Here is an 18,658-nt window from a genome sequence, read left to right on the forward strand (position 1 = left end):
GGCCCCCTGGATAAACTTGCTTGGGCTGCTGGATGGCTTAAAGGGGCGCTGGAGACCAAGGGAGGGAAAGAGAGGAGGCTGAGCAAGAGAGAGAAACCGGGCAGGGTCGTGGAAGCACTGCCTTCCATCCAAGTTTTGTGTCCAGAGGTCGAAGTTAATTTCCTTCCGATTCCCCTTTCCTCGAAGGAACAGAGAGGACAGAGGACGAAGAGAAGAGTTGGTCTCTGAGACCCTGTTCTGAGATTTCAAGTGGGGATCTACACACACATCACTCCTTCACACACATACACACATCACATATTCACACACATACACACACATACACACATACCACTCCTACACACACATCATCATCACTTCTTCACACGCACATACACACACATACCACTCCTACACACACACACCACAACACCACACCTAAGCACACACACACACACACCACTCCTACACACACAAATACACCCCACTCCTTGGTGGTCTGCACCTCCCTTCAGAACCCGGGCCTCACCCACCTCTTCGTTGCAGGAAAGGGTTAAAAGAGAATGGGGTGGAGAGCCTACAGAGGCCGGGGCCTCCAGAAACTCTGGGCTGGAGACCAAGCAGGAAGTAGAGGGTAAGAGCTCGGACTCCCACCCCCCACTCAAGTCTGGGGACCGCCTCGGACTGGCGCTCAGCCCAGACCCTGCGGAAGCCCCCCAGGCCTGGAGGGGTAGGGGTGTTAGCTGCCTGAGTTTTCAGCAGGAGTCATTTGTGAGAGCCCCTTTTCAACAAGTATGTGTCAGATCCTGAGGAGCCAGTGGGAGCTAGGGTCGCCTTCCACCCTTATCCACAGCCAGCAAATTGGTACCAGTGGTCCAAGACTAGCCCCGGACTGGGGACACTTTCAAAACCCTGGCTGCCCTGGAGGCATCCTCCCTACAAAGAACACTTTATGCGGTCTTGTAGCCCGAAGTGGCCTGGCACTGTGAAAGCAGAGTCTGCGTTTGAGGCCTCAGGGGGACCTTACTTTCCAAACAAACCAAGTCACAGTCTGACAGACACAGTGTGGCCCGACCCAGGCAAACAAAAGGCAGCTGAATTTAACTAAGGCCTTTCCAAGGGCGGCTGTGTTACAGAGGCGTGTGTGTGTGTGTGTGTGTGTGTGTGTGTGTGTGTGTGTGTGTGTGGTGTGTGCTCACCAGCACCTCCAGGCCAGTGGTGAGGGGCATGCTGTGTGTGTGTGTGGTGTGTGTGTGTGTGTGTGCATGTGGTGTGTGTGTGTGTGGTGTGTGCTCACCAGCACCTCCAGGCCAGTGGGAAGGAGCATGCTCTGTGTGTGTGTGTGTGTGTGTGTGTGTGTGTGTGTGTGTGCTCACCAAGACCTCCAGGACAGTGGGGAGGGGCATGCTTTGTGTGTGTGTGTGTTTGTGGTGTGTGTGTGCACGCTCACCAAGACCTCCAGGACAGTGGGGAGGGGTATTGTGTGTGTGTGTGTGTGTGTGTGTGTGTGTGTGTGTGTGTGTGTGTGTGTGCTCATCAGCGTCCAAGGTCAGTGGGGAGGGAAATATGGTAAAGCAAGGGCCAAGCTGAGGAAAAGATTCAGGTTACTTTCAGTCTAGACTGGATGGTCAAGCCCCACCTTTAATTCTTATTTCTATATTGGAATCCAGAAAAGTAAAGGACTATCTGTGGGGTTCTGGCTAGTAAACTCCCCAGCCTGCCATCTTGAAGGCTTTGAAGTCACAGGCTGTCTGAGGGAATGCCTCTTCTCTCTACCTTTCCTCCTCTAACTGTTCTGTTTACCAAAGGGCAGGCGTGGCAGTGCACACCAGAAACCCCAGCACTCAGGAGGGTGAGGAAGGAAACCCTGTTTCAGAAAGGAATGAAGGGTCGTGCCTCAGTTTCCCTTCTTTAGCAAGGTCACAGCCACACAACTTTATCCTCACTCCTTCTATAAATGATGCTAAGTTCTTTCTGGCTTCTGCTAGTGATTGTGGGCTTCGAGCACAGTTACTATTGTTAAGAGAAGGCCCCAAGTTTAGTCCTGTGTTCAAAGAGATCATGTAGAGAGCAGAAAGAAGCCAAGCATAAGACACTTCATAAACAGATAAAAGAAAGCAATTTATTTACACTTTTGTGCTCAGTTGCTTTAGCTCATAAAAATGGGGGGTAGTGGTCCACTGAACGCTATGGAACAGGTAAAGAACCTGACACTTGCTACCTGGTCATCTCTCTTTCCCAGATCTTGTCCTCCTCCCCATCTCAGCTCAAGCCAGTGTGTCCTAGAGATTCTCTTCCTGACTCACCCCTTACTGCCTGCTCATCCATCCACTTGGATGTATTGGATTTGGCCAGAAAGCCTGGTTATTGCCCCCACTTGGTCAGCATGAGCTTTGAACCCTCATGCAAGTCGGTAAATCCCTCGGTCCCTTGGGGCTTCTTTCTCTTAATGCATTCACTGGACCAAGTTCATTTGACAATTTTAACACTTATTTTTTTATCTGCTGTGAGCCAGGATCTTGGGGTACAGCTTTGACTTGGTTTATCTCCTTGCTTCTTGGGATGGGTCCTATATGACTCAGAATGCCCTAGAACTCACTAGTTCATTCAGGCTGGCCTTGAACTTGAAATAATCCTCATCTCTGCCTCCCTAGTGCTGTGATCACTTGCATGCATCAACATGCCCATCTTCTTTTAATTTTTGAGCCAAGTATCATCCCAGCTCACGTCTAACTATATTCATTAATGTTTTGAGGGTTGAAGGGTTTCGAGACAGGGTGTCTCTGTGTGGCCCTGCTTGTTCTGGAACTCTCTGTAAACCAAGATAACTTCTGCTTTCCAAATACTGGGATTAAAGTCATGCTCCACCATGCCTGGCCTATATTAATTCCTTACCTACAACATTAGGCTAAAAATTGCTTGGTTGTGTCAGAGGCCTCCTGAAACCTGGGCCAAATCTACCTGGAGTAGAAGGATCCTGACCAAGAGAAAAACTAGGCAGTGTCTAAGCATGTCTGGCACCATCTAAGAAACCCTGCCATGTTCGCATGAGGAATGAGAGGCCCCCAAGCCAAAAGATCATTATGATTAACGAGGGACCTTCATTGTGAGCTTGACTGATAGATCCCATCCTTCCAAACCTTCAGAGGGAGGGGCCGTCTTGTCACTCAAATACCTAACCCAGATCCACACCCATCTCGGTTCCTAGGGAAGGGGTGGGGAACTCTGTGAACCCCATGGCCCTGCCTGGAACCTTTCAGTGACAGTAACTATGAGAAGAGGTGGGCATTGCCTGGATTCTGCAGTAGTCGCTAAGTATCTTTCACTCATGGAGGGCTCCCACCAGAGCAGAAGCAGCTTCCTGGAGGCATACAGAATTGTCAAAGCCTAAGGAGATTCCAAACAAGCAGCTAGAGGAGCATCAAGGGAACTAGTTACTGCTCTATGGCTCACTAAATAGGGAACTTTCCCAGAGTACCCAGCATCAATTTGGGAAACAGTGTTCTCAGAAGGGTGGCTGAAGAAAGTTTACAGAAGGGACTGGCATGGTGACTCCTGCCAATCATGCACCACTCTCAAGGAAGAGGCAGGAGGATCAGGAGTTCAAGGTTCAAGTTTTCTGGGATCTAAAGTATTTGTGGTACTTTCCTAGCTTTTATTTAAAAAACAAAAAACTACTTTCTTGGGGGCTGGAGAGATGGCTCAGAGGTTAAGAGCATTGCCTGCTCTTCCAAAGGTCCTGAGTTCAATTCCCAGCAACCACATGGTGGCTCACAACCATCTGTAATGAGGTCTGGTGCCCTCTTCTGGCCTGCAGACATACACACAGACAGAATATTGTATGCATAATAAATAAATTTTTTTTTTTTTTTGGTTTTTCGAGACAGGGTTTCTCTGCAGCTTTTTTAGAGCCTGTCCTGGAACTAGCTCTTGTAGACCAGGCTGGCCTTGAACTCACAGAGATCCACCTGCCTCTGCCTCCCGAGTGCTGGGATTAAAGGCGTGCGCCACCACCGCCCGGCTTAAATAAATATTTTTTAAAAAACTACTTTCTGGGGCTGGAGAGATGGCTCAGAGGTTAAGAGCATTGCCTGCTCTTCCAAAGGTCCTGAGTTCAATTCCCAGCAATCACATGGTGGCTCACAACCATCTGTAATTGGGTCTGGTGCCCTCTTCTGGCCTGCAGGCATACACACAGACAGAATATTGTATACATAATAAATAAATAAATATTTTTATAAACTACTTTCTTTTTCTGTTGTTATTTTGGTGTTTGGGTTTTGGGGTTTTTTGTTGTTGTTGTTGTTTTTGTTTGGGTTTTTTGTTTGTTTGTTTGTTTTTCTTTTTCAAAACAGGTTCTCTCTGTGTAGCCTTCGTTATCCTGGAACTCACTCTGTAGAACAGGCTGATCATGAACTCAGAGATCTGCCTGCCTCTGCCTCCTGAGTGCTGGGATTAAAGGTGTGCACCACCATGCTCAGCTCTAGATAAGTTTTTCAATTTTATGCAAAAAAAAAATAAAATAAAAGCAAGAGGCTGGAGAGATGGCTCAGTGGTTCCAAACGCTCGTTATTCTCTGCAGAGGACCCAGGCTCTGCATCCGCAGATGGCTTTCCAACCAACTCTAACTCCAGTTCTAAGGCAGCAATCAACTGCCCTCTTCTGACTTCTGCAAGCACCAGGGCACATATACACGTGCAGGTAAAACACACACATAAAACAAATAGAAATTCTTTTAAATTTAAAAATTAAATTCAAAGATGAAATGCGGGGTACCGTTCTAACTCTGCCCTTAGCTTTTAACGTTTTATTACTATTATGGCACGTGTGTGAGAACAGGTGCTCTTGGGCCACAGCACACGGGTGCAGAGGACACCTTTCAGGACTTGATTCTTCCTTTCCACTGTGAGTCTAAGGGTCAGCGCAGGTCATCAGGCCTGTGTAATGAGCACTCTTACTGGCTAAACACTCTTTCCAAACCTACCTTATTGTATTTACCCACTTGTTAATGTTTGGTGACAGGTCACATGTAGCCCAGGCTAGCCTCAGTCTCCCTATTTAGTCAAGTATAACTTTAAACCACGAATGCTCCCGCCTCCACCTGAGTGCTGAGATTGCTTTGACCTGGTTTATGTGGTTTTTTTATGTGGTCCTAGAGATCAAAGCAAGGGCATCATGCAGGCCGAGTAAGCACTATGCCCACTGAACTATGCCCCCAAACCCCTTCCATTTTTTTTGTATGTTTTTATAAGGGGAGGGAAAAAAAAGACCTACCATCAGGAATGTCCTTGTTATTTGCTGGGACCTTAGGAGTCTAGTGCACAGGGCAGACAACCTGACTTCCTTGTCTATTCTGCCCCAATGGGAAACTTATGAGTAGGAAACATATGTGCACTAAATGATACAGCCTTTCGTCTCTCAAATGACAGATGTCTTTCATTCTAAGTGGTCGGCTTCATCTGCCCTTGGTCATGTTACAGTTTAACAGATCTGTTGAAGGACTCACTCTTGACAAACAGCCCCGGAACTCGCACTCCCGGGTATTCAGCCTGAAAGCCCCTGGAAGGGAATTAATGGAGGAGAGGAGGGACATGAAAGGATGATTCTCCACAAGGGCAGTCATTTAGAACTGTGGGAAATTATGGAGGCAATAAAAAATAATGAGGCAAATGACAAACCAATTCCTACAGGGGAAAGAGAGAGGCACATGCTAAGTGCTCGGTGCTGATTTTACAAGGAGTTTGGGTCAGGAGTTTAAGGATTCATCATCCTGCTTTCAAGTCCTTGCCATCCTTCTTAGCTAGTTTAATTTAAGATGCTCATTTTTCAGAGAAGGTCTTGCTATGTAGTCCAGGCTAGCCTTGAACTTGTGACTCTTCTTCTCCGGACAAAGTGTTGGGATTATAGGCACACACTACAACACCCTGTTTTGTTTTTAGACTTCTACTGTATTCATAATTTCTTTGTACCGAACTATATCCTCAACGCACTTCACATTTTTACTTACTTATTTACTGTTTCTTGAGATAAACTCACTTCACATTTTTACTTACTTATTTACTGTTTCTTGAGATAAACTCACTTCACATTTTTACTTACTTATTTACTGTTTCTTGAGATAGTGTTTCATGTAGCCCAGGATGGCCTCAAACTTTTCACACAGCTGAAGATAACCTTGAACTCATGACCAACCTGTCTCTACCTCCCAAATGCTGTGGTTTTAAGTATGCCCCGTTGCACCCTGCTATATTTTAAAATCAGAGACAAGATCCCATTAAGTTACTTTGAGCTCATTCCGTTATACTGATATTTTGTTTGTGTTTTAACAAATAAAGCTTGCCTGAAGATCAGAGTGCAGAACTAAACCACTAGAGGCCAGGGAGTGGTGGCGCACGCCTTTAATCCCAGCACTCGGGAGGCAGAGGCAGACAGATCTCTGCGAAGTCAAAGCCACCCTGGGCTTACACAAAATTGGTCGGGTCGAAAAGAGAAACAGAGCTCACAGAAAGGTGATCCCAGCACTTGGGATCCCACGCCTTTAATTCCAGCACTGGGGAGGTGGAGACAGGAGCGATATGGCTGGGCGGAGAGAGGAATACAAGGCAGGAGGAGACAGGAGCTCAGTGCAGTCTGAGCAACAGGCAGTCTCAGGACAGGATCTCCCTTCAGGTCTGAGGATTCGGTAGTGGCTGGCTGCACTGCTTCCCTGATCTCTCAACTTTCACCCCTAATATCTGATTCTGGTTTTTTATTTATTAAGACCAATTAGAATTCGTGCTATACTCTGAGTCTCAGCAGACTTTTTATTTGCCATCCTCACTTCTGCCTGGGGTGAAAGACTGGCGCCACCAGGTGCAGCTATATTTTTTAATAATATTAATACTACATGGCTTTTGTTATTGCTTGTCTTTTATTTGTTTGTTTGAAGCAGTGTCTCGCATAGGACAGACTTTCTGGGTAGAACTATTGGGCCTTTGGCCTCCCCATTCCACGTGCTGAATCACGGACAACGACCAGCAGCCATACATGAAACTCAAATTCAGAGATCCACCTGCCTCTGCCTCCCAAGTGCTGGCATTAATTTTTAAACCACCTGGCATAATTTTTCAATATTAACAGGAGAAAGGTATGTGTATGTGTATATATACATATATATACACATTTAACATATATATGTTATTACATGAATGCTCCAGTATCTAAATGACTCTATCATTAATAATTTTCTTGCCACTGTGATGGCTCACAATTTGTAATCCTCGAAAGAGACAGAGGCAGAAGGACCACCCCAAGTTTAAGACCAGCTGGGCTACAGAGTGAGACCCTGTCTCAAGACCAACAAGCAAAGAAAGAATTGTAAACTGACATGAGGCGCTGTTTCTGCCTTTCTCCACAACTCCTTTCTGAGCCAGACACCTTGAACTATTATCGTCTTGGCTTGAGCTTGCAAGACTGTCTACCCTCATAGCACACCGGATTCACTGATCTCTGCCTTGACTCCATCCTAGCCTATTTCTAGCCTTCATTAGAAGGCATTCACAAGGATATACTCCCCCAAGTACCAGGACACCAGAGAACCTTGATATCTCCCACGCCTGCCCCATCTTTACAACCACGAAGCCCTTGGTGCACATTGAACAACTGATTTAAAAGAACAAGATTTACCACTCCTCCGAGTGCCTCATGGACTGAGCTGGGGGTTTGGGGCTAAATAGAAGACACTTAAAGAGTGAGCACCTGCAGAGACTGGAGATTATAGCAGACACTGAGGACAGCTGAGAGACCAACGTGGTCTCAGCTGCACAAGAGGTCGGACACCATCAGAGTTAAGCAGAACGCTATAGGGAGAGGAGCTCTGGAGAGCGAGCGGCAAATGATTAATGAAAGCCACTCTGAAGTAGGGAGCTCACATCCCAATGCTCGTCCAGTGACACATTAAGTCCTGTAGATAGATTTGTCCTTCCTTTAACTGATATCTACGGTGTCCATCGTGTGCCAAGCTCTGTTCTAGGTGTCTGGAAGAGAGCCTGTAGGAGGCCAGAGTGCGTGCTCGTGGACCCTCTACCCTCGGGTGAAAAGACAGTAACTGCACAATGATTTCTCTGTAGCTACATGAAATGTTAAGAATGAAAAGTAATGCTGCGTGGAGGCCAGGTGTGGTGGTGCACTCTTTCAATCCCAGTCCCAGGACTCAGGAGGCTGAGACAGGCGGATCTATATAAAGTCAAGGCCAACTTGATCTACAAAGTGAGTCCTAGGCCAGTCAAGGCTACATAGTGAGACCCTGTCTCAAATGAATAAATGTGTATACTTTGATTTTATTTATTTATTGGCAATTCTGGGGATTGCTTCTATGGCTTCAGATATGCTAGACAGATACTCTACTAGTGAACTATACTCCCAACCCTAATTTGTCTTTGTATTTTATTTTTATTAGGGGTGTGTGTGTGTGTGTGCGTGTGTGTGCACGTGTGTGCACGTGTGTGCGCGTGTGTGCGTGTTATATCAACCAACATTGATGCATCATCATCAGCCCAGACCTATGGTATACATTAGAGCCCCTGACACCTGTTGTGTCCTACTCCATTGCCCTTCACCTTGAGACAGAGCCTCCCACTAAACTGGGAATTTGCAGATCTCTGCTATGGCTTTCAGGCTGGCAATGGAGTTCTTGGGATCGTCACACAACACGCAGCGCTAGAGTTAGAGGTAAACAGAGTTTTGCTAGGGTATTTAAGTGGATGGTAAGAATTCAAACTCAGGTTCTCATACATGCAGAGTAGAGCAAGCACTATTTTTTTTAAGATTTATTTATTCACGTATTTTATGTATATGAGTGTTCTGCCTTCATGCACATCAGAAGAGGGCACCAGATCCCATTACAGATAGTTGCTGAGCCACCATGTAGTTGCTGGAAATTGATCTCAGGACCTCTGGAAGTACAGTCAATTGCTCTTAACCACTGAGCCATCTCTCCAGCCCACAGCATACACCGTTCCCCATTAAACCATCTCCCTGACCCAACCCATTTTTAAATAAATAGGAACAAAACAATATATCTAAACAGAGACTATCAAGTATAGGAAGAACAGATCCTATGAAGTCCCCAGGAGGAAAGTGGTACAATCAAGTTAGTATCTTACACACGAGCACCCCCCTGGCTCGTTTGGAGTGTCTCTGGTCTGGTTGTAAGAGTCTTATCGTTAGAGCCTTACAGATGTAGATGCTGCAGACACCATTTTGCCCAGGCTATTGGAACCACATTGAATCTGGTACAATGGCATTCCCCTACTCTATTCTAAATCCAGACTCGGTTTAATTGAAGAGCATCTCTTTCTTTTGGGCAAGGGCTTACTCAAACATGCTCAGTAACTCCTTAGCAATGGTTTCCAGCATCACTTCCTATGAAGAACATTTGGTGATAGAAGTTGAATAGAACGGTTTAAAACACCAGCCCCTGCCAGGCACGATGGCACAAGCCTATAATCACATCACTTAGAAGGCTGAGGTAGGAAGATCAGAGTCCGAGGACGACTTCAGTCACATAAGATCATCTCAAAAGGGGTGGGGGCAGCAGCTGTGCTGTTCAGAATCTACTCATCACTCTGAAAATCCCAGCTTCCTCAACCTTAAAGGATAATGAATTCTATGATGAACTATAGGTGGGATGTCCAGTCTAAACAGGCCAGAATTCACTCATCCTAGTGGTCTGTCACCAAGTCTCTCCACTTTTAAAATAAAAAATACAATAAACTTGATGTTCTTGTGAAATGTCATTTTATTTTTATGTTAGCAAACGGCTGATGATAAAATACAGCCCCAGATCTCTCCCATCCTGATACGCATGCCTTTGCCATGTGATGTTTGACTACCACCCCTCTTGTAATTCAGAGTGGAGTTCACCGAATGGATATACCCAGTCTGACCTGGCTTCTGACCTGTGTTGACCAATAGGATATTGTGATGGTGACACTGAACTAAGAATGTTTAAAGAGACCTTGCAACTTTGGCTGTGGCTTGTCTTAGAATGTTTTGCCCTCATATAAGGGAGCCCAGGATAACCTGAAGATAAAAGAGTGTATAATCACAAAAACAAAGCCTGACCTTAGACCTGGGAGACAGAATCAAACAACAGAACCAGACACTGAACACAGTATATGGGTGTGCTACACTGGAGCAGAAATGCCAGGATAAACCACAATGCTATGAGAAAAGGTAAATCCATGTTACTGTAAGTCACTGAACTGAAGTAGAGTATTATGCAGACAGACATCGTGAAAGCACCTTGCCAATCAAGCAAACACTTCGCAAGAGATCAGCTCCTAGCCAGACACAGTGGCGTGCAGGCACTCACGAGGCAAGGCACCTGGATCTCTGAGTTCAAGGCCAACCTGGTTTATAGAGTGAGTTCCAAGACAACCAGGGCTACCCAGAGAAACCCTGTCTCAAAAAGATAAACTCCTTGAGTATGGGACACATATCTTTGTGGATATCTCCAGATCCTAACAGTTCCAACACTTACTAGTAAATAAGCCCTTTGTGAGCAAACTCATAGAACTATACCACAGACCCCTGTGATCACCAATGGCAGCAGCTGTAGAACAAACTTCACCTTGCCTCCCTCCGATACCTCTCCTTCCTTCATCTTACAATCCCACCCAAGTCATAGTTCTCCAAAGAAAAAACCAACAAAACAGAGACAAAGAAGACCTTGAAACTTATTACTAGAATTGGTTAATCTGATTGTAGTTAGGTTTGAATAAAAATGTCCCCCACTGCAGGAGAACTGGCCTTGCTCCTTGCTGCAGGCTGCATTGGGTGAGCAGGTGAGGGCAGTGCAGGAGAGCTCACCTGGGTAGTGATGCTGAGGGAAAGCTGGTGGGCTGACCAACCCAGCTACCACCCAGGCCCAGAATCAGGGCAGAGTTATCCCGCCCCAACATCCACCTCATCTATGAACTGTTGGAACATGTTAAGGGGGCAAAACTATAGATTCAAAGCAAAAGGATCTTCTTCTCCTTCTCCTCCTCCTCCTTCTTCTTCTTGTGTTTGTTTTGGTTTTGTTGTTGTTTTTTGGGGTTTTTTTTTGCATTCCTTTTAAATTTGGTTATGTTTTGTGAAGGAGGTTTAGAGGTCAGAGGGCAGATGCAAGGAGACAGGGAGATAAGTGGGGTCGGAATGCAAGATGTAAAATCCACAAAGAATCAATAAAAATGTTTTTAAAAATGACCCCCAGAGGCTCATATATATGAATGCTTGGTCACCAAGGAAGGGAACTGTTTGAAAGGATTAGAAGGATTAAGAGGTGTGGCCTTGAAGGAAGTGTGTTACTTAGGGTGGATTTGAGCTTACAAAAGCCTATGCCAGGTCCAGTCTCTCTCTTGCACTATTGATCAGGATGTAGCTCTCAGCAACTGCTCCAAGCCTCCAGAGTGCTGCCATGTAACCTGCCTGACGAAAATGGACTAAACCTCTGAAACTGTAAGCAAGCCTCCAATTAAATGCTTTCTTTTATAGGAGTTGCCTTGGTCATGGTGTCTCTTCCCAGCGATGGAACAGTGACTAAGGCAGTGATTATGAGGGAGGGACCTCACAGTTTGACATCTGGAAGAATAAGCAGGAGAGCCAGTGGTAAATTCAGGCTAGACTCAAAGCCTTGAGCACCAGCAGCGCTAACGTCTGAGGGCAAAAGCTGTTCTGGCTCAGAGAGAATTTGCCTTCCATCTGCATTTTTATCACTGTCAGGTTCTCAGCTGACTGGGTAGCTTCCTCTCTGGGGTGGAGTAGACCTTCTTAATTTAAATTCAAATGATAAAGTCTTCCAGAAACCCTCCTCCAGATACACCCAAATAATGGTTTACCAGCTTTGAGTATCCGTTAGCCCACTGTGATGGTTTGAAAGAAAATGGCCCCCAAAGGGAGTGGCACTATTAGGAGGTGTGGCCTTGTTGGAGGAAGTGCTGTCACTATGGGGGTGACAAGCTTTGCTCTGTGTGACACTGAGTACACTTCCTGTTGCCTTCTGATCAAGATGTAGCCAGCACCATGTCTACATGCTTGCTGCCATACTCTCTACCATGATGACAATGACCAAACCTCTGAAACTGCAAGCTGCCACCCCAATTAAACATTTTCTTTATAAGAGTTGCCATGGTTATGGTGTTCAGAGCAATAATAACCGTAACTAAGACACCCAGTGAATGTGAAATATCAAATTAGATATCACTGTGGGCATGGTAGTACATGCTTTTAATCCCAGCACTTTGGAGATAGAGGCAGGTAGATATCTGTGAGTCTAAGGCCAGCCTGGTCCACATAGTGAGTTCCAGACCAGTCAGGGTTACATAGTAAGACCCTTCTCAAATAAATAATAAGCCAACACAAAACCTTATGAAAAGAAAATCTACTTAAATCTACTTAGCAAAGAATATTAAATAACAAAATGGAATTTGGATTATATGGTGGTTGGTTTTAGTTTTGGGGTTTTTTTGAGATTTATTTATTTTTACTTTATGTGTTTGTATCATGGGCATGAACAGTTCGTGTGGAAGTCAGAAGAGGACAAGGTCAGAAGAAAGCATCAGATACCCTAGAACTGGAGTTTTAAAACACTGTGAGTCACCATTTGGTTGCTGAGAATCAAACTCATGTCATCCAGAGAAGCAGCCAGTGCTGACTTGTCTCTCTAGCACAGCACTCCTTGGTGTTAATGTCAGCCTAACACAACTTAAAGCCACCTGAGTAGGGATCCTCATTTGTGGAACTGTCCTGATTGCTTTAACTGATGTGGGAATCCCCATCCCCAAGTGTGGGCAGCATCCACGTAGCAGCTCAGATGGAAAGGGCATGGCAGGTGGGGGTGGGGTTCGCCCTCTGTCCAGTTATCCTTCCTCTGGCCACTGCTAACTCCTTCACTGACATCAGAAGATTTGCGAGCAGTAGTCAATGGAATGCTAAGCTGAGGAGCATTCAGATTTTAGAATGGAGAAAATAATATACAAAGCACTCCAAAAACACATCTTCTCTGTCCTGAGAAAGCACTCCTGCTGTGTTTTGTCACTCCTGTCAAGGCAGGCCAAGGCCTGGTGCTCTTCTTCCTCTGCCCTTCGCCACTGGGGAAACAGTGAACACAAAAGACTTCTCTCAAGAGCTAAATTACATCCTTAAAAATCTTAAAGTACGGCCAGGCGGTAGTGGCAAATACCTTTAATCCCAGCACTTGGGAGGTAGAGGAGGATGATCTCTGTGAGTTTGAGACCAGCGTGGTCTACAAGAACTAGTTACAGAAGAACCAGAGCTGTTACACAGAGAAACCCTGTCTTGAAAAAACAAAAACTGGGCTGGAGAGATGGCTCAGTGGTTAAGAGCACTGACTGCTCTTCCAGAGGTCCTGAGTTCAATTCCCAGCAACCACATGGTGGCTCACAACCATCTGTAATGAGATTTAGTGTCCTCTTCTGGCCTGCAGGGGATACATGCAGGCAGAGCACTGTATACATAATGAATAAAGTTAAAAAAAACTAATATGAGCACTCGGGAGGCAGAGACAGGCAGATCTCACTCTTTGTTGTTGTTCGCTTGTTTGTTTCGGTTTTTCAAGACAGGATTTCCAGCACTTGAGAGTCAGAAGCCGGAAGATCTCCGAGTTCAAGGTCAGTCTGGTCTACAGAGCAAGTTCAGACAGCCAGGACAACACAGAGAAACTCTGTATAAATTAACCAAAATAAAATGAAAGTCTGAAGTTCATGCTCTGGAGTGCCCAGTAACTTTATTAGATTGAAAGGCTGTTGTGAAACTTACTTTTTGTTTGTTTGGTTGGTTTGTTGGTTGGTTTTGGTTTTCCGTTTTTGGAGACAGTGTTTCTCTGTGCTGCGCTGGGTGTCCAAACTTGCTCTGTAGACCGGGTTGGCCTCGAACTTACAGAGATCCACCTGCCTCTGCTTCACGAGTGCTGGCATTAAAGGTGTGAGCCACTACCACCCAGCTGGAATTTACTTTAATCTGATTTCACCCACTTCGTAAGGAATTGGCAACAATGTGTGGTAAAATATAATTGAATCCGGAGTTAGATGGTTCAAATCCCAACTCTGTCTTTAGCAATGTCTGACTCTGTACATGTTATTTGAACCCTCTGTGTCAAGGTTTCCTCGTCTGGGAGGACTAACCTGCCAGGATTGCTGGGAAAGAAGTAACTGTCATGAGCTGTGGACGTACAGGCTTGCTGAGGTGCCTGCCTGAGGAGGCTTGCTGAGGTGCCTGCCTGAGGAGGCTTGCTGAGGTGCCTGCCTGAGGAGGCTTGCTGAGGTGCCTGCCTGAGGAGGCTTGCTGAGGTGCCTGCCTGAGGAGGCTTGCTGAGGTGCCTGCCTGAGGTAGAGAGAGGAAGTACAGCTGCAAGTAGGCTCAGAGTTAAAACATGAAGACGCCCCGCCATAACACACCACCATCACAGCAGTCCGTGGGCACTGCACTGGGAAGCTCAAGCAGTCTCTGCCCCTGAGGGTCTTACTAGTTACTAAAGGAGGCAGGCGTTTTCCCCAAAGCACATTTAATGGAGCAAATCCATGACAGTCTCTGTTGCATTACTGTGAATAGACACCATGACCACAGCAACTCTTATGTAAAACAAAAACAAAACAAAACATTGAATTGGAGGCTTGCTTACAGTTTCAGAGGTTTAGTATCAAAGTATTTGTTGGGGTTAAGCCCCACTACACCTCTCAGGATTCAGAATGATCACTATAGCAGGCAAAAACCTGACTAATAAGGTCTGAGGGTAAACGAAATAAATTAGCTACATAAGTCTTTTTTATCATGTACTATTTATTCTTTCTATGCTCTCTCTCTCCAATGCTCTCTTGATGTTCCCCTTTTGATGTTCCTCGCTGTTCTACCCATCCCACAAGGTTCCCAGTTTGTATACCCACACAGGCATAGTTAGCAAGCGTGCATTTTTTAGGGCTAACAGGATGGATAAAAGACTGACAAGGTAGGCACCTCATGACCCAGAAGGGGTGTGACTGTGAAGCTCCCCCGCAGGTTCCAGGAGGAGGGAGGATTAGGATGGAACTCGCCCCTCCACCCCACCCCGAGGCCAAGCATCCCAGTGCTGTATCCACTGGAGCCCAGGTGAGAAGGAACTTCCTTCTCTGGGGTTGGTTTAGTGACTCAGGTGTTTTCCTGTATCTTTTAGGGGTAAAGGTGCAAACAATTAATTTCCTAGACTAAGACCTTGTGTCAAATGAAAGGTGAAGGTAAGTCTAGAATATTAATAGCTTGTTAGGGTAGAGCAAAGACCAGTAGATTACACCCTCCTGAGTCTGTTGCAAGAGAATTCACGGTCACCCAGACCTGTTTATCAGTAAAAGCAGACATGCTGTCTCTCCGCTCAGTGCCTCCTGCTCAGGGCTCCTTTCTTGTCAATGAGTCCTGTCAATAAGGATAATTGTGGGGGACAAACTTTATGTAGAACTGACCACTAGAACAAAGGTTTGGCTAAGTGAATGCTTTCACACCAGGGCTCCACGGTGTGAAGAAGGTACACAGTTGCCAGTACAGGAAAAGTCAGGTTTAAAGAATTGTTTATAACTGGGTGGTGGTGGCGCACACTTTTAATCCCAGCACTTGGGAGGCAGAGGCAGGCGGATCTCTGTGAGTTCAAGGCCAGCCTGGTCTACAAAGTGTGTTCCAGGATAGCCAGGACTGTTACACAGAGAAACCCTGTCTCAAATAACACCCCCCCCCCACCTCAGAAAAGTTGTTTAAGGATATTTTTGGATGAATTCCATTATGGAAGAGAGAAACACCATGATTTCACAAGATTTCTACAAATTTGACAGTGACTATCCAAAAGACAAGTACCCAAAGCTTTGCAAATCGGATTCCTCGTTAGAGTACACTCCCATGAGTCTGTCTAGTGGTCTGTCAGCTGTACTTTTCCTGTGTAATACTGTGTGTGGCTCAGATCATTTAGCCCATTGTCATCATGGTGGAGAGCCACTGTCTTCATGATAGCATGCAGGAAGGTGCTGGAGAAGAAGCTGAGGGCTCTGGGCTTGTATGGTCTTTTAAAACCTCAAAGCCCACCCCCAGTGACATACTTCCTCCAACAAGACCACATCTCATAATACTTTAAATCATTTATATCCTGTAAGGTAGTGCCGTTCCCTGGTGACTAAGCATTCAACATCACAGTGACTGTTAAAGGTCAAATGAGGGACAGTTCTAGGGAGGAACCAGTCTCTCTGTATATGTCTGTGGGGTGGGGGTCAGGGAGTCTGAGAAAAAGCAAAGGAGACACCAGGTGTGAAATTCTTACAAGAATGTGCCATTTCATCTTTTAAGCTTTCTCAGAAGCCCCTCCCTCCTGACTACCACACCTCCACTCCTCTGTTGTCTGACATCAGCCACCCGCCCAACACTTCTGGACATTTACCTCTGGGGCAGTTAGAGAAGAGAAGCAACCAACCAAAGTACCCTCTGGGGCACTTTGCCCAACATTGGCCCTTGGCTTCCAGCCCTGTTCAGATCCTGCCTCACTGCTTAGAAGTTCTCAGGCCTTACCAGATCTCCCAACATCCATCTGAGAGAGCAGCAAGAGCTATTTCCTTCAACTCTACCAAATGTCTACATCTATTGTCTTGACCCTAAACCCTAGATATTCCGTGACTTAAGGTGATGACATTAGGAATATATTTTCTTTTTGGACTTTCTAGTATTCTCCCCCCCCCCCACTTTTTTATTGATTTTTATTGAGCTCTACATTTTTCTCTGTTCCCCTCCCTGCCTCTCCCCTCCCTCCTCTTCAACCCTTCCCCAAGGTCCCCATGCTCCCAATTTACTCAGAAGATCTTGTCTTTTTCTACTTTCTACTTCCTATGTAGCTTAGATCTATGTAAATCTCTCTTAGTGTTCTCATTGTTTAAATTCTCTGGGATTGTGGTTTGTAGGCTGGTTTTCTACGCTTTATGTTTAAAAACCACCTATGAGTGAGTACATGTGATAATTGTCTTTCTGTGTCTGGGTTACCTCACTAAAAATAATGTTTTCTAGTTCCATCCATTTTCCTGCAAAATTCAAGATGTCGTTATTTTTTTCTACTGTGTAGTGCTCCATTGTGTAAATGTACCACATTTTCCTTATCCATTCTTCAATCGAGGGGCATTTAGGTTGTTTCCAGGTTCTGGATATGACAAACAAAGCTGCTATGAACATAGTTGAGCACATGTCCTTGTGGCACAATTGAGCATCCTTTGAATATATAACCAAAAGTGGTATTACTGGTCTTCAGGAAGGTTGTTTCCTAATTTTCTGAGAAATCACCACACTGATATCCAAAGGGGTTGAACCAGCTTGCATTCAAACCAGCAATGCAGGAGTGTTCTCTTTTCCCCACAACCTCTCCAGCATAAATTGTCATCAGTGTTTTTGATCTTGGCCATTCTTACAGGTGTAAGATGGAATCTCAGAGTTGTTTTGATTTGCATTTCTCTGATGACTAAGGGTGTTGAACATTTCCTTAAGTGTCTTTTAGCCATTTTAGATTCCTCTGTTGAGAGTTCTCTGTTTAGGTTTGTACTCCTTTTTTTTTATTGGATTATGTTCTTTTGGTGACCAATTTCTTGAGTTCTTTGTATATTTTGGAGATCAGACCTCTGTCTGATGTGGGTTAGTGAAGATCTTTTCCCATTCTGTAGGCTGTCGTTTTGTGTTGTTGACCATGTCCTTTGCTTTACAGAAGCCTCTCAGTTTCAGGAGGTCCCATTTATTAATTGTTTCTCTCAGTGTCTGTGCTACTGGGGTTATTATATTTAGGAAGTGGTTCCCTGTGCCAATGCATTCAAGTGTATTTCCCACTTTCTCTCTATAAGGTTCAGTGTGGCTGGCTTTATGTTGAGGTCTTTGATCTATTTGGACTTGAGTTTTGTGCATGGTGATAGATATGGCTCTATTTTCATTCTTCTACATGTTGATATCCAGTTATGCCAGCACCACTTGTTAAATATGCTTTCTTTTTACAATTTGATTTTTTTTGCTTCTTTGTCAAAAATCAGGTGTTCAAAGATGTGTAGATTGATATCTATGTCTTCTGTTCGGTTCTGTTGGTCCTCCTGTCTGTTCTTTTACCAATACCAGGCTGTTTTCAGTACTGTAGCTCTGTAGTAGAGTTTGAAGTCAGGGATTGTGATGCCTCCAGAAGTTCTTTTATTATACAGGATTGTTTTGGCTATTCTGGTTTTTTTGCTTTTCCACATGAAGTTGAGTACTTTTCTTTCAAGGTCTTTGAAGAATTTTGCTGAGATTTTGATGGGCATTGTGTTGAATCTCTTAGGAATACATTTTCTTTTCAAACAATGTATGGTTGTCCCTCCCTGCCACTGCCACTCAAAACAGATGGACCCAGTGAGTTATGTCAAAGTATAGTCTCATGTCGTTACTATATACAAGCAGGAGGCAGGCTGGTTGCCTTTTCAATGAGCTCCCAAAGTCTCTAAGGAGTTGTTGTTTTTTTCTTCTGGCCCATTGTTCTAATCTAAAGGTCGGTACACAGCAACAAATCAATAAATGTTTAAAAAATGATGTGGTTAGGGCCACAGTCTAATGACATGAAGGTCACATGGTTCACTGGTGACTGAGTGAGAACTTCCACCTTTCCTGTCCTCTGACCCTAATGTTAGCTCAT

This window comes from Arvicola amphibius, chromosome 13, assembly GCF_903992535.2.
Source record: "Arvicola amphibius chromosome 13, mArvAmp1.2, whole genome shotgun sequence".
NCBI lineage: Eukaryota > Metazoa > Chordata > Mammalia > Rodentia > Cricetidae > Arvicola > Arvicola amphibius.